The following is a 16,465-nucleotide window of genomic DNA, read 5'->3' on the forward strand; positions in this document are numbered from 1 at the left end:
CTAAACTACAACCTAAAAAATATATATATAAATAAATAAAAAAATCGACCATTTGGCTTTCGACCAAATTACGTCGACCAAATGTCTTTCGACGAAATGTCTTTCGACGAAATGTCCGGACAGCGGCAGCTGGTCTGTGTCAGTAATGGCAATTTGATTTTGCCATTTTCACAACTCCCTAATAAATGAACAAAATGTTCCATTTGTAGGCACAGTTACATGCTATGGTATGTATACCATGCTTAATAACCACCATAGGAGGCTCAGAGCACCATCCGCATTCTTACGTACAAAACATGTAAGTAAATAATCAGATCTTTTGCTCTGCAGGAGTCAGGCTTCTTTAAAGCCTGACAAAGTGGCAGAGTGCCATTGTAAACTGAGGCATGATGAAACCATGCCCAAGAACCCAGGCAGGTTAAACCCTTCCACTCATGCCCCTAGGCCTATAGACAGGGCAGCTGGCATGGATTATGGACACTTTTAACATAGGGTGGTTTTTCAACCTTATCTCCTCTGGGAGCAAAACACTGGACAGGGTTTCCTGTACGTTTTTGAGGTTCGCAGGGATCTATGTGTGGATGTTTCTTGGTGTGAAAAGCATGACACCTTTTGGGGTGACACCAGGCTCTTCTGGGAGTTAATTTGCATAATCTCTACTTTCTATTTTATGTGACATGGGCTGCAGTTACATTGTTCTGTTAATAGAGGGCAACACACAGGTCATAGTTCCAAACAGGGGTGCACAGTCTGCTTGCTAGCTTACATTTACAGTTCTATTTGGGATTCACCGCCTTTTCATAAACTGAGTACTCTTCCGGAGTATTTCTAACTTATGTAGGTGTTTTGGGGGTGTTACGTGCCTTTGTATGACTGCTGCAAACCACTTGATATTAGACATTGATTGGAAACGACATAAAAAATCCTGACACATATTGTAAGCGGACATAAAATGACCTATATTAGCTAATATAAGTAAACAGACATCACTCCCCCCTCCCCACAAAAAGGGATGTATGCGTACACAAAAAATAAAAATGAAAAACAAGCAACTACTGCAGTTAAAATCTAAAAATGTAAATTCAGTTACATGATCATGACTCGGAAGGGGAAGTTAAAAAGTAAAAAAACACACGGTAGGAGAGAGGTTAGCTTTACATGCCATGAGGGAGGAAGAGGTCTTCCAAGCACTGTTGTGTATGTTGGTCAATCCCTCTGAAACGCAAAAGGGATGTGCACATAGAAATCAAAGCAGAGTCATCCAGAGAGACTATTTAATTCTTTTTTTTTCAAATTTTCAAAAGGAAGCTGCTATCAAATTGAACTATTCATCACAGCCACTGCTAGGAAATCTATGTGCATAAAATGACAATACACCCAAAGGAAAACAAAATATAGCTATAACATGTCAGATTACTAAATTCAGAGTCCAGCCTACTAACCATTAGACCATGGAACCTAAATACTTCCGCAAATGCTGAACTTCATTATGCCAAAACAGAGGCAGTCAGAAACAATATTTAATATTGCTTAATCATATGCCTCAAGAGGAAGAATTTGATCTACATGCTCTATAAAGCACAGAGATTGCTATAGCACAACGTCAATCGACAACATCGCTGTGTTTGTATGATATCAGTCAATTGGGACTATGAATCTGTAAAAATTGTAAATGTGCTCTATATTGCCATTTCTGATTCATCGCTCTCAGGTGCATCTTGCAAGGGTTCCATGGTGTAATGGTTAGCACTTTGGACTTTGAATCCAACAATCTGAGTTCAAGTCTCGGTGGGACCGTTATCTTGCTCTTACACTCCATTTTCTAATTTCTCAAATTACAATTCAACAGAGTTAATATTCAGAACTTCAGTCAACTCTCTCTGCACGACATTACATTTAAATGCACTTTGGTGCCTGATACCAATACAGTGATGCAACTACATATCGTTAATGTACAATCCCTAAGGTCAAACAGAGTGGGCACCCAGATATCTCTCAGAAACATTTTCCACAGATGAATAATGTCCAACCTTAACTCTATGAAAAGAAAAATGTACACACTATGTGCAGTAGATTCTCTGCTCACTGGAACATGCAGAAACAACATTGATGTGAAAAGATTGGAAAAAGCCCTATTTTATTAACATTAAAAAATGTTATACAATTATTTTGGTGAATCATATTCACTTTCACAATCATTCCTATGTTTCAAGCAATTTGATGGTCTTATTAAATGTGTAAAAAATGTAATTCTTTGAGTTGACAAACTGTATGGAGAGCAAACTTTTTATAACTTACAAGAGTTATGAGTTCTAGAAAGTAGTGCATTTACTGATCAAGTGCCCTTGTTTAAATGTACTTACTTTATTTGGATCACACCTTTCTCGAAAGAAGAAATAAACTCTAAATTATCAGGAAACAATTCAACTGATTTTAGGGGCCTCCTGGGCTTTCAATGCAAATCGCTGAGATCAAAAGCCAGTTTAATAGCCATTATACCTTGGAGCTTTGGAGATATGAGAGTGGGCAGTTTCTTTGTGGCAAAAGAGAGTCATCCCCAGAAACTATTAATATTCTTTGGTCAAAGAAGACTGCCATCAAAGTGGGCTGTAAAGCAAAGCTATTGCTGTTATATCTATCTGCAAATGAAAGGCAACTCTAAAAGAGAAGCAGCCCCAAGGTCCCACCGAGACTTGAACTCGGATCGCTGGATTCAGAGTCCAGAGTGCTAACCATTACACCATGGAACCCACATATTCAGTAGCATGATGCACTTCATTCTGGAAAAACAGAGCACATCAGAGAAAATATGTAATATTCCTATATCATTAGACTCCAGAGGAAGAATTTGATCCAAATGAGACATGAAGCCAATACTTTGCGATTGCACAGCATCCAACAGCAACAGTGCTGCTTCGATATAATATCAGTAAACGGTTACTATAGGTCAGTAAAAATCTTGACTGTGCCCTATATTCTCATTGCCCTTATGAAGCTCTGCTCAACAAGGGTTCCATGGTGTAATGGTTAGCACTTTGGACTTTGAATCCAGCGATCCGAGTTCAAGTCTCGGTGGAACCTCTCTCTTGCTCTAACACACTTTGTCTCCTTGTTGTCTTAAATTATAGGCCAAAGATAGTAATATTAATAAGGTTAGTGGTGTAGGGTATTCATTTTCGCTCTCACTCTCTGGCATAACTTTTCATAAAAATCCACTTTTGTGCCTAGCACCTTAACCTTTATGCATTTTTTTTAAATGTATGAACAGTGAGGTCATTCTGAGTCGATGGGCAGATCGGCATCGGAAACATACATAAAAGATTTGAAATTTTCAAACTTAACTCAATGTTAAGAAACATGCTCAATCTGTGACCCAATGGATTCTCTTTTTACTTGAAGATGCAGCAACAACATTAATAATACCATTTTGGGAAAAGCAGCTCTATTGTATCGCCATTCTCTTTCAAAATTGTTAAAGGGTTAATCCTATGAAAAGCGACCACATTCAGAATCAATGATATTAATCAAGCGTCTTAACAGTCTTTACATGTTTGTAAAATGAAGGTATCAGTTTGAGATGAAAAATAGAACGAAGAACACACTTTTCTTAATTCACAAAAGGCCTGAGGTGTATAAATACTGTTTGTACCGACCAAGGGCCCATTCGTGAATGTACTTACTTTAGTTGGATCATACCTTTCTTCAAAGAAGACATCCACAATAAACGATAAGGGAAAGGTTCGACTGATGGTAAACTCTTACAGAGATTTGAATGCAAATTATTGGATTCAACCTCCAGGGTGCTACCATTACACCATGGGTCTTTCACACCACAGAAAGTGGTGGGTTTCATTGTGGCTAAAGAGCGTCATCCATGGAAAATCTTTCTTTTTTCAAATGCACCCAGGGAATAATGCTATGAAAGTGGGCGACACAGCAGCGTCATTGCTATTAAAACAAGACACTGAGAGGAAAACAAACACAGTAATTCCCAAGGTCCCACTGAGATTTGAACTCGGATCGCTGGATTCAGAGTCCAGAGTGCTAACCATTACACCATGGAACCTACATACTTAGTGACATGATGAACGTCATTGCAGCAAAAAAAGAGCCTTTTAGAGAATGTATGCAATATTCTTTTATCTTATGCCTCCAGAGGAAGAATCATATCCAAATGAGCTGTAAAGCAAAGAGTTTGCTATTGCGCAACAACCAACTAAACAGTTCCACATTTGCATAATATCCGTGGGCTAGGAATATGAGTTTGTTAAAATGATGCATGAGATCTCGATTCTCATTTCTGTTACAACTCTGTCAGGTTGCACCAGCAAGGGGCCCATGGTGTAATGGTTAGCAAAGAACATTACTGAAGGGCCCCTCGGCCAGCCAGAAAGCCAAAATGGAGAGAACGGGCATGAACTGGTTGTGAATGAGCTTCAAAATGCGTTCACAGGTAATTGAACTGGTGATCTCCTCAGTTTATACACCTGGAACTCCTGTCAATAGCAACAGTCGGCAGCTGGGTTGCCAGACATTTCGTCGAAAAAAATTTGTCGACAGGACAATTGGTCGAAACCATTTGGTCGAAAACCAAATGGTCGAATTGCTTTGTTTTTTATTTTCACATTTTTTTTTGGGGGGGGGTTTGGGGGGGTCCCCCCAACCCCCTTTTTTTCTAAAAACCCCTTTTTTTCCCTAAACTACAACTTAAAAAATATATATATAAATAAATAAAAAAACCGACCATTTGGCTTTCGACCAAATTACGTCGACCAAATGTCTTTCGACGAAATGTCTTTCAACGAAATGTCCGGACAGCGGCAGCTGGTCTGTGTCAGTAATGGCAATTTGATTTTGCCATTTTCACAACTCCCTAATAAATGAACAAAATGTTCCATTTGTAGGCACAGGTACATGCTATGGTATGTATACCATGCTTAACAACCACCATAGGAGGCTCAGAGCACCATCCGCATTCTTACGTACAAAACATGTAAGGAAATAATCAGATCTTTTGCTCTGCAGGAGTCAGGCTTCTTTAAAGCCTGACAAAGTGGCAGAGTGCCATTGTAAACTGAGGCATGATGAAACCATGCCCAAGAACCCAGGCAGGTTAAACCCTTCCATTCATGCCCCTAGGCCCCGAACGGCCACGAACAGCCAGGTTCTATAGACAGGGCAGCTGGCATGGATTATGGACACTTTTAACATAGGGTGGTTTTTCAACCTTATCTCCTCTGGGAGCAAAGCGCTGGACAGGGTTTCCTGTACGTTTTTGAGGTTCACAGGGATCTATGTGTGGATGTTTCTTGGTGTGAAAAGCATGACACCTTTTGGGGTGACACCAGGCTCTTCTGGGAGTTAATTTGCATAATCTCTACTTTCTATTTTATGTGACATGGGCTGCAGTTACATTGTTCTGTTAATAGAGGGCAACACACAGGTCATAGTTCCAAACAGGGGTGCACAGTCTGCTTGCTAGCTTACATTTACAGTTCTATTTGGGATTCACCGCCTTTTCATAAACTGAGTACTCTTCCGGAGTATTTCTAACTTATGTAGGTGTTTTGGGGGTGTTACGTGCCTTTGTATGACTGCTGCAAACCACTTGATATTAGACATTGATTGGAAACGACATAAAAAATCCTGACACATATTGTAAGCGGACATAAAATGACCTATATTAGCTAATATAAGTAAACAGACATCACTCCCCCCTCCCCACAAAAAGGGATGTATGCGTACACAAAAAATAAAAATGAAAAACAAGCAACTACTGCAGTTAAAATCTAAAAATGTAAATTCAGTTACATGATCATGACTCGGAAGGGGAAGTTAAAAAGTAAAAAAACACACGGTAGGAGAGAGGTTAGCTTTACATGCCATGGGAGGAAGAGGTCTTCCAAGCACTGTTGTATATGTTGGTCAATCCCTCTGAAACGCAAAAGGGATGTGCACATAGAAATCAAAGCAGAGTCATCCAGAGAGACTATTTAATTCTTTTTTTTTCAAATTCTCAAAAGGAAGCTGCTATCAAATTGAACTATTCATCACAGCCACTGCTAGGAAATCTATGTGCATAAAATGACAATACACCCAAAGGAAAACAAAATATAGCTATAACATGTCAGATTACTAAATTCAGAGTCCAGCCTACTAACCATTAGACCATGGAACCTAAATACTTCCGCAAATGCTGAACTTCATTATGCCAAAACAGAGGCAGTCAGAAACAATATTTAATATTGCTTAATCATATGCCTCAAGAGGAAGAATTTGATCTACATGCTCTATAAAGCACAGAGATTGCTATAGCACAACGTCAATCGACAACATCGCTGTGTTTGTATGATATCAGTCAATTGGGACTATGAATCTGTAAAAATTGTAAATGTGCTCTATATTGCCATTTCTGATTCAACGCTCTCAGGTGCATCTTCCAAGGGTTCCATGGTGTAATGGTTAGCACTTTGGACTTTGAATCCAACGATCCGAGTTCATGTCTCGGTGGGACCGTTATCTTGCTCTTACACTCCATTTTCTAATTTCTCAAATTACAATTCAACAGAGTTAATATTCAGAAGTTCAGTCGACTCTCTCTGCACGACATTACATTTAAATGCACTTTGGTGCCTGATACCAATACAGTGATGCAACTACATATCGTTAATGTACAATCCCTAAGGTCAATCAGAGTGGGCACCCAGATATCTCTCAGAAACATTTTCCACAGATGAATAATGTCCAACCTTAACTCTATGAAAAGAAAAATGTACACACTATGTGCAGTAGATTCTCTGCTCACTGGAACATGCAGAAACAACATTGATGTGAAAAGATTGGAAAAAGCCCTATTTTATTAACATTAAAAAATGTTATACAATTATTTTGGTGAATCATATTCACTTTCACAATCATTCCTATGTTTCAAGCAATTTGATGGTCTTATTAAATGTGTAAAAAATGTAATTCTTTGAGTTGACAAACTGTATGGAGAGCAAACTTTTTATAACTTACAAGAGTTATGAGTTCTAGAAAGTAGTGCATTTACTGATCAAGTGCCCTTGTTTAAATGTACTAACTTTATTTGGATCACACCTTTCTCGAAAGAAGAAATAAACTCTAAATTATCAGGAAACAATTCAACTGATTTTAGGGGCCTCCTGGGCTTTCAATGCAAATCGCTGAGATCAAAAGCCAGTTTAATAGCCATTATACCTTGGAGATATGAGAGTGGGCAGTTTCTTTGTGGCAAAAGAGAGTCATCCCCAGAAACTATTAATATTCTTTGGTCAAAGAAGACTGCCATCAAAGTGGGCTGTAAAGCAAAGCTATTGCTGTTATATCTATCTGCAAATGAAAGGCAACTCTAAAAGAGAAGCAGCCCCAAGGTCCCACCGAGACTTGAACTCGGATCGCTGGATTCAGAGTCCAGAGTGCTAACCATTACACCATGGAACCCACATATTCAGTAGCATGATGCACTTCATTCTGGAAAAACAGAGCACATCAGAGAAAATATGTAATATTCCTATATCATTAGACTCCAGAGGAAGAATTTGATCCAAATGAGACATGAAGCCAATACTTTGCGATTGCACAGCATCCAACAGCAACAGTGCTGCTTCGATATAATATCAGTAAACGGTTACTATAGGTCAGTAAAAATCTTGACTGTGCCCTATATTCTCATTGCCCTTATGAAGCTCTGCTCAACAAGGGTTCCATGGTGTAATGGTCAGCACTTTGGACTTTGAATCCAGCGATCCGAGTTCAAGTCTCGGTGGAACCTCTCTCTTGCTCTAACACACTTTGTCTCCTTGTTGTCTTAAATTATAGGCCACAGATAGTAATATTCATAAGGTTAGTGGTGTAGGGTATTCATTTTCGCTCTCACTCTCTGGCATAACTTTTCATAAAAATCCACTTTTGTGCCTAGCACCTTAACCTTTATGCATTTTTTTTAAATGTATGAACAGTGAGGTCATTCTGAGTCGATGGCCAGATCTGCATCGGAAACATACATAAAAGATTTGAAATTTTCAAACTTAACTCAATGTTAAGAAACATGCTCAATCTGTGACCCAATGGATTCTCTTTTTACTTGAAGATGCAGCAACAACATTAATAATACCATTTTGGGAAAAGCAGCTCTATTGTATCGCCATTCTCTTTCAAAATTGTTAAAGGGTTAATCCTATGAAAAGCGACCACATTCAGAATCAATGATATTAATCAAGCGTCTTAACAGTCTTTACATGTTTGTAAAATGAAGGTATCAGTTTGAGATGAAAAATAGAACGAAGAACACACTTTTCTTAATTCACAAAAGGCCTGAGGTGTATAAATACTGTTTGTACCGACCAAGGGCCCATTCGTGAATGTACTTACTTTAGTTGGATCATACCTTTCTTCAAAGAAGACATCCACAATAAACGATAAGGGAAAGGTTCGACTGATGGTAAACTCTTACAGAGATTTCAATGCAAATTATTGGATTCAACCTCCAGGGTGCTACCATTACACCATAGGTCTTTCACACCACAGAAAGTGGTGGGTTTCATTGTGGCTAAAGAGCGTCATCCATGGAAAATCTTTCTTTTTTCAAATGCACCCAGGGAATAATGCTATGAAAGTGGGCGACACAGCAGCGTCATTGCTATTAAAACAAGACACTGAGAGGAAAACAAACACAGTAATTCCCAAGGTCCCACCGAGATTTGAACTCGGATCGCTGGATTCAGAGTCCAGAGTGCTAACCATTACACCATGGAACCTACATACTTAGTGACATGATGAACGTCATTGCAGCAAAAAAAGAGCCTTTTAGAGAATGTATGCAATATTCTTTTATCTTATGCCTCCAGAGGAAGAATCCTATCCAAATGAGCTGTAAAGCAAAGAGTTTGCTATTGCGCAACAACCAACTAAACAGTTCCACATTTGCATAATATCCGTGGGCTAGGAATATGAGTTTGTTAAAATGATGCATGAGATCTCGATTCTCATTTCTGTTACAACTCTGTCAGGTTGCACCAGCAAGGTGCCCATGGTGTAATGGTTAGCAAAGAACATTACTGAAGGGCCCCTCGGCCAGCCAGAAAGCCAAAATGGAGAGAACGGGCATGAACTGGTTGTGAATGAGCTTCAAAATGCGTTCACAGGTAATTGAACTGGTGATCTCCTCAGTTTATACACCTGGAACTCCTGTCAATAACAACAGTCGGCAGCTGGGTTGCCAGACATTTCGTCGAAAAAAATTTGTCGACAGGACAATTGGTCGAAACCATTTGGTCGAAAACCAAATGGTCGAATTGCTTTGTTTTTTATTTTCACATTTTTTTTTGGGGGGGGGGTTTGGGGGGTCCCCCCAACCCCCTTTTTTTCTAAAAACCCCTTTTTTTCCCTAAACTACAACCTAAAAAATATATATATAAATAAATAAATAAATCGACCATTTGGCTTTCGACCAAATTACGTCGACCAAATGTCTTTCGACGAAATGTCTTTCGACGAAATGTCCGGACAGCGGCAGCTGGTCTGTGTCAGTAATGGCAATTTGATTTTGCCATTTTCACAACTCCCTAATAAATGAACAAAATGTTCCATTTGTAGGCACAGTTACATGCTATGGTATGTATACCATGCTTAATAACCACCATAGGAGGCTCAGAGCACCATCCGCATTCTTACGTACAAAACATGTAAGGAAATAATCAGATCTTTTGCTCTGCAGGAGTCAGGCTTCTTTAAAGCCTGACAAAGTGGCAGAGTGCCATTGTAAACTGAGGCATGATGAAACCATGCCCAAGAACCCAGGCAGGTTAAACCCTTCCACTCATGCCCCTAGGCCTATAGACAGGGCAGCTGGCATGGATTATGGACACTTTTAACATAGGGTGGTTTTTCAACCTTATCTCCTCTGGGAGCAAAGCGCTGGACAGGGTTTCCTGTACGTTTTTGAGGTTCGCAGGGATCTATGTGTGGATGTTTCTTGGTGTGAAAAGCATGACACCTTTTGGGGTGACACCAGGCTCTTCTGGGAGTTAATTTGCATAATCTCTACTTTCTATTTTATGTGACATGGGCTGCAGTTACATTGTTCTGTTAATAGAGGGCAACACACAGGTCATAGTTCCAAACAGGGGTGCACAGTCTGCTTGCTAGCTTACATTTACAGTTCTATTTGGGATTCACCGCCTTTTCATAAACTGAGTACTCTTCCGGAGTATTTCTAACTGATGTAGGTGTTTTGGGGGTGTTACGTGCCTTTGTATGACTGCTGCAAACCACTTGATATTAGACATTGATTGGAAACGACATAAAAAATCCTGACACATATTGTAAGCGGACATAAAATGACCTATATTAGCTAATATAAGTAAACAGACATCACTCCCCCCTCCCCACAAAAAGGGATGTATGCGTACACAAAAAATAAAAATGAAAAACAAGCAACTACTGCAGTTAAAATCTAAAAATGTAAATTCAGTTACATGATCATGACTCAGAAGGGGAAGTTAAAAAGTAAAAAAACACACGGTAGGAGAGAGGTTAGCTTTACATGCCATGGGAGGAAGAGGTCTTCCAAGCACTGTTGTGTATGTTGGTCAATCCCTCTGAAACGCAAAAGGGATGTGCACATAGAAATCAAAGCAGAGTCATCCAGAGAGACTATTTAATTCTTTTTTTTTCAAATTCTCAAAAGGAAGCTGCTATCAAATTGAACTATTCATCACAGCCACTGCTAGGAAATCTATGTGCATAAAATGACAATACACCCAAAGGAAAACAAAATATAGCTATAACATGTCAGATTACTAAATTCAGAGTCCAGCCTACTAACCATTAGACCATGGAACCTAAATACTTCCGCAAATGCTGAACTTCATTATGCCAAAACAGAGGCAGTCAGAAACAATATTTAATATTGCTTAATCATATGCCTCAAGAGGAAGAATTTGATCTACATGCTCTATAAAGCACAGAGATTGCTATAGCACAACGTCAATCGACAACATCGCTGTGTTTGTATGATATCAGTCAATTGGGACTATGAATCTGTAAAAATTGTAAATGTGCTCTATATTGCCATTTCTGATTCAACGCTCTCAGGTGCATCTTGCAAGGGTTCCATGGTGTAATGGTTAGCACTTTGGACTTTGAATCCAACGATCCGAGTTCAAGTCTCGGTGGGACCGTTATCTTGCTCTTACAGTCCATTTTCTAATTTCTCAAATTACAATTCAACAGAGTTAATATTCAGAAGTTCACTCTCTCTGCACGACATTACATTTAAATGCACTTTGGTGCCTGATACCAATACAGTGATGCAACTACATATCGTTAATGTACAATCCCTAAGGTCAATCAGAATGGGCACCCAGATATCTCTCAGAAACATTTTCCACAGATGAATAATGTCCAACCTTAACTCTATGAAAAGAAAAATGTACACACTATGTGCAGTAGATTCTCTGCTCACTGGAACATGCAGAAACAACATTGATGTGAAAAGATTGGAAAAAGCCCTATTTTATTAACATTAAAAAATGTTATACAATTATTTTGGTGAATCATATTCACTTTCACAATCATTCCTATGTTTCAAGCAATTTGATGGTCTTATTAAATGTGTAAAAAATGTAATTCTTTGAGTTGACAAACTGTATGGAGAGCAAACTTTTTATAACTTACAAGAGTTATGAGTTCTAGAAAGTAGTGCATTTACTGATCAAGTGCCCTTGTTTAAATGTACTTACTTTATTTGGATCACACCTTTCTCGAAAGAAGAAATAAACTCTAAATTATCAGGAAACAATTCAACTGATTTTAGGGGCCTCCTGGCCTTTCAATGCAAATCGCTGAGATCAAAAGCCAGTTTAATAGCCATTATACCTTGGAGCTTTGGAGATATGAGAGTGGGCAGTTTCTTTGTGGCAAAAGAGAGTCATCCCCAGAAACTATTAATATTCTTTGGTCAAAGAAGACTGCCATCAAAGTGGGCTGTAAAGCAAAGCTATTGCTGTTATATCTATCTGCAAATGAAAGGCAACTCTAAAAGAGAAGCAGCCCCAAGGTCCCACCGAGACTTGAACTCGGATCGCTGGATTCAGAGTCCAGAGTGCTAACCATTACACCATGGAACCCACATATTCAGTAGCATGATGCACTTCATTCTGGAAAAACAGAGCACATCAGAGAAAATATGTAATATTCCTATATCATTAGACTCCAGAGGAAGAATTTGATCCAAATGAGACATGAAGCCAATACTTTGCGATTGCACAGCATCCAACAGCAACAGTGCTGCTTCGATATAATATCAGTAAACGGTTACTATAGGTCAGTAAAAATCTTGACTGTGCCCTATATTCTCATTGCCCTTATGAAGCTCTGCTCAACAAGGGTTCCATGGTGTAATGGTTAGCACTTTGGACTTTGAATCTAGCGATCCGAGTTCAAGTCTCGGTGGAACCTCTCTCTTGCTCTAACACACTTTGTCTCCTTGTTGTCTTAAATTATAGGCCAAAGATAGTAATATTCATAAGGTTAGTGGTGTAGGGTATTCATTTTCGCTCTCACTCTCTGGCATAACTTTTCATAAAAATCCACTTTTGTGCCTAGCACCTTAATCTTTATGCATTTTTTTTAAATGTATGAACAGTGAGGTCATTCTGAGTCGATGGGCAGATCTGCATCGGAAACATACATAAAAGATTTGAAATTTTCAAACTTAACTCAATGTTAAGAAACATGCTCAATCTGTGACCCAATGGATTCTCTTTTTACTTGAAGATGCAGCAACAACATTAATAATACCATTTTGGGAAAAGCAGCTCTATTGTATCGCCATTCTCTTTCAAAATTGTTAAAGGGTTAATCCTATGAAAAGCGACCGCATTCAGAATCAATGATATTAATCAAGCGTCTTAACAGTCTTTACATGTTTGTAAAATGAAGGTATCAGTTTGAGATGAAAAATAGAACGAAGAACACACTTTTCTTAATTCACAAAAGGCCTGAGGTGTATAAATACTGTTTGTACCGACCAAGGGCCCATTCGTGAATGTACTTACTTTAGTTGGATCATACCTTTCTTCAAAGAAGACATCCACAATAAACGATAAGGGAAAGGTTCGACTGATGGTAAACTCTTACAGAGATTTCAATGCAAATTATTGGATTCAACCTCCAGGGTGCTACCATTACACCATAGGTCTTCCACACCACAGAAAGTGGTGGGTTTCATTGTGGCTAAAGAGCGTCATCCATGGAAAATCTTTCTGTTTTCAAATGGACCCAGGGAATAATGCTATGAAAGTGGGCGACACAGCAGCGTCATTGCTATTAAAACAAGACACTGAGAGGAAAACAAACACAGTAATTCCCAAGGTCCCACCGAGATTTGAACTCGGATCGCTGGATTCAGAGTCCAGAGTGCTAACCATTACACCTTGGAACCTACATACTTAGTGACATGATGAACGTCATTGCAGCAAAAAAAGAGCCTTTTAGAGAATGTATGCAATATTCTTTTATCTTATGCCTCCAGAGGAAGAATCCTATCCAAATGAGCTGTAAAGCAAAGAGTTTGCTATTGCGCAACAACCAACTAAACAGTTCCACATTTGCATAATATCCGTGGGCTAGGAATATGAGTTTGTTAAAATGATGCATGAGATCTCGATTCTCATTTCTGTTACAACTCTGTCAGGTTGCACCAGCAAGGGGCCCATGGTGTAATGGTTAGCAAAGAACATTACTGAAGGGCCCCTCGGCCAGCCAGAAAGCCAAAATGGAGAGAACGGGCATGAACTGGTTGTGAATGAGCTTCAAAATGCGTTCACAGGTAATTGAACTGGTGATCTCCTCAGTTTATACACCTGGAACTCCTGTCAATAGCAACAGTCGGCAGCTGGGTTGCCAGACATTTCGTCGAAAAAAATTTGTCGACAGGACAATTGGTCGAAACCATTTGGTCGAAAACCAAATGGTCGAATTGCTTTGTTTTTTATTTTCACATTTTTTTTTGGGGGGGGTTTGGGGGGGTCCCCCCAACCCCCTTTTTTTCTAAAAACCCCTTTTTTTCCCTAAACTACAACCTAAAATATATATATATAAATAAATAAAAAAATCGACCATTTGGCTTTCGACCAAATTACGTCGACCAAATGTCTTTCGACGAAATGTCTTTCGACGAAATGTCCGGACAGCGGCAGCTGGTCTGTGTCAGTAATGGCAATTTGATTTTGCCATTTTCACAACTCCCTAATAAATGAACAAAATGTTCCATTTGTAGGCACAGTTACATGCTATGGTATGTATACCATGCTTAATAACCACCATAGGAGGCTCAGAGCACCATCCGCATTCTTACGTACAAAACATGTAAGGAAATAATCAGATCTTTTGCTCTGCAGGAGTCAGGCTTCTTTAAAGCCTGACAAAGTGGCAGAGTGCCATTGTAAACTGAGGCATGATGAAACCATGCCCAAGAACCCAGGCAGGTTAAACCCTTCCACTCATGCCCCTAGGCCTATAGACAGGGCAGCTGGCATGGATTATGGACACTTTTAACATAGGGTGGTTTTTCAACCTTATCTCCTCTGGGAGCAAAGCGCTGGACAGGGTTTCCTGTACGTTTTTGAGGTTCGCAGGGATCTATGTGTGGATGTTTCTTGGTGTGAAAAGCATGACACCTTTTGGGGTGACACCAGGCTCTTCTGGGAGTTAATTTGCATAATCTCTACTTTCTATTTTATGTGACATGGGCTGCAGTTACATTGTTCTGTTAATAGAGGGCAACACACAGGTCATAGTTCCAAACAGGGGTGCACAGTCTGCTTGCTAGCTTACATTTACAGTTCTATTTGGGATTCACCGCCTTTTCATAAACTGAGTACTCTTCCGGAGTATTTCTAACTGATGTAGGTGTTTTGGGGGTGTTACGTGCCTTTGTATGACTGCTGCAAACCACTTGATATTAGACATTGATTGGAAACGACATAAAAAATCCTGACACATATTGTAAGCGGACATAAAATTACCTATATTAGCTAATATAAGTAAACAGACATCACTCCCCCCTCCCCACAAAAAGGGGTGTATGCGTACACAAAAAATAAAAATGAAAAACAAGCAACTACTGCAGTTAAAATCTAAAAATGTAAATTCAGTTACATGATCATGACTCGGAAGGGGAAGTTAAAAAGTAAAAAAACACACGGTAGGAGAGAGGTTAGCTTTACATGCCATGGGAGGAAGAGGTCTTCCAAGCACTGTTGTGTATGTTGGTCAATCCCTCTGAAACGCAAAAGGGATGTGCACATAGAAATCAAAGCAGAGTCATCCAGAGAGACTATTTAATTCTTTTTTTTTCAAATTCTCAAAAGGAAGCTGCTATCAAATTGAACTATTCATCACAGCCACTGCTAGGAAATCTATGTGCATAAAATGACAATACACCCAAAGGAAAACAAAATATAGCTATAACATGTCAGATTACTAAATTCAGAGTCCAGCCTACTAACCATTAGACCATGGAACCTAAATACTTCCGCAAATGCTGAACTTCATTATGCCAAAACAGAGGCAGTCAGAAACAATATTTAATATTGCTTAATCATATGCCTCAAGAGGAAGAATTTGATCTACATGCTCTATAAAGCACAGAGATTGCTATAGCACAACGTCAATCGACAACATCGCTGTGTTTGTATGATATCAGTCAATTGGGACTATGAATCTGTAAAAATTGTAAATGTGCTCTATATTGCCATTTCTGATTCAACGCTCTCAGGTGCATCTTGCAAGGGTTCCATGGTGTAATGGTTAGCACTTTGGACTTTGAATCCAACGATCCGAGTTCAAGTCTCGGTGGGACCGTTATCTTGCTCTTACACTCCATTTTCTAATTTCTCAAATTACAATTCAACAGAGTTAATATTCAGAAGTTCAGTCGACTCTCTCTGCACGACATTACATTTAAATGCACTTTGGTGCCTGATACCAATACAGTGATGCAACCACATATCGTTAATGTACAATCCCTAAGGTCAATCAGAATGGGCACCCAGATATCTCTCAGAAACATTTTCCACAGATGAATAATGTCCAACCTTAACTCTATGAAAAGAAAAATGTACACACTATGTGCAGTAGATTCTCTGCTCACTGGAACATGCAGAAACAACATTGATGTGAAAAGATTGGAAAAAGCCCTATTTTATTAACATTAAAAAATGTTATACAATTATTTTGGTGAATCATATTCACTTTCACAATCATTCCTATGTTTCAAGCAATTTGATGGTCTTATTAAATGTGTAAAAAATGTAATTCTTTGAGTTGACAAACTGTATGGAGAGCAAACTTTTTATAACTTACAAGAGTTATGAGTTCTAGAAAGTAGTGCATTTACTGATCAAGTGCCCTTGTTTAAATGTACTTACTTTATTTGGAT

General features: G+C 39.0%; 13 non-coding genes across 13 annotated transcripts; 7 read left to right on the forward strand and 6 right to left on the reverse strand.

The window, feature by feature from the left end:
* The first annotated feature begins 1,725 nt into the window (after positions 1-1,725).
* On the forward strand, positions 1,726-1,797 carry TRNAQ-UUG (transfer RNA glutamine (anticodon UUG)). Its single transcript has one exon. It is a non-coding gene; the product is annotated as a tRNA-Gln (tRNA).
* Positions 1,798-2,678: 881 nt separating this feature from the next.
* TRNAQ-CUG (transfer RNA glutamine (anticodon CUG)) lies at positions 2,679-2,750 on the reverse strand. Its single transcript has one exon. It is a non-coding gene; the product is annotated as a tRNA-Gln (tRNA).
* Positions 2,751-3,009: 259 nt separating this feature from the next.
* On the forward strand, positions 3,010-3,081 carry TRNAQ-UUG (transfer RNA glutamine (anticodon UUG)). The gene has a single exon. It is a non-coding gene; the product is annotated as a tRNA-Gln (tRNA).
* A 913-nt stretch (positions 3,082-3,994) lies between these two features.
* Positions 3,995-4,066, reverse strand: TRNAQ-CUG (transfer RNA glutamine (anticodon CUG)). The gene has a single exon. It is a non-coding gene; the product is annotated as a tRNA-Gln (tRNA).
* Positions 4,067-6,444: 2,378 nt separating this feature from the next.
* On the forward strand, positions 6,445-6,516 carry TRNAQ-UUG (transfer RNA glutamine (anticodon UUG)). The gene has a single exon. It is a non-coding gene; the product is annotated as a tRNA-Gln (tRNA).
* An 873-nt stretch (positions 6,517-7,389) lies between these two features.
* Positions 7,390-7,461, reverse strand: TRNAQ-CUG (transfer RNA glutamine (anticodon CUG)). The gene has a single exon. It is a non-coding gene; the product is annotated as a tRNA-Gln (tRNA).
* Positions 7,462-7,720: 259 nt separating this feature from the next.
* On the forward strand, positions 7,721-7,792 carry TRNAQ-UUG (transfer RNA glutamine (anticodon UUG)). Its single transcript has one exon. It is a non-coding gene; the product is annotated as a tRNA-Gln (tRNA).
* A 913-nt stretch (positions 7,793-8,705) lies between these two features.
* On the reverse strand, positions 8,706-8,777 carry TRNAQ-CUG (transfer RNA glutamine (anticodon CUG)). Its single transcript has one exon. It is a non-coding gene; the product is annotated as a tRNA-Gln (tRNA).
* A 2,352-nt stretch (positions 8,778-11,129) lies between these two features.
* TRNAQ-UUG (transfer RNA glutamine (anticodon UUG)) lies at positions 11,130-11,201 on the forward strand. The gene has a single exon. It is a non-coding gene; the product is annotated as a tRNA-Gln (tRNA).
* Positions 11,202-12,077: 876 nt separating this feature from the next.
* Positions 12,078-12,149, reverse strand: TRNAQ-CUG (transfer RNA glutamine (anticodon CUG)). The gene has a single exon. It is a non-coding gene; the product is annotated as a tRNA-Gln (tRNA).
* A 259-nt stretch (positions 12,150-12,408) lies between these two features.
* On the forward strand, positions 12,409-12,480 carry TRNAQ-UUG (transfer RNA glutamine (anticodon UUG)). Its single transcript has one exon. It is a non-coding gene; the product is annotated as a tRNA-Gln (tRNA).
* Positions 12,481-13,393: 913 nt separating this feature from the next.
* Positions 13,394-13,465, reverse strand: TRNAQ-CUG (transfer RNA glutamine (anticodon CUG)). Its single transcript has one exon. It is a non-coding gene; the product is annotated as a tRNA-Gln (tRNA).
* Positions 13,466-15,816: 2,351 nt separating this feature from the next.
* On the forward strand, positions 15,817-15,888 carry TRNAQ-UUG (transfer RNA glutamine (anticodon UUG)). Its single transcript has one exon. It is a non-coding gene; the product is annotated as a tRNA-Gln (tRNA).
* Positions 15,889-16,465: the final 577 nt, after the last annotated feature.

This window comes from Ambystoma mexicanum, chromosome 5p (assembly GCF_040938575.1).
Source record: "Ambystoma mexicanum isolate Mex_15411 chromosome 5p, UKY_AmexF1_1, whole genome shotgun sequence".
Classification (NCBI taxonomy): domain Eukaryota; kingdom Metazoa; phylum Chordata; class Amphibia; order Caudata; family Ambystomatidae; genus Ambystoma; species Ambystoma mexicanum.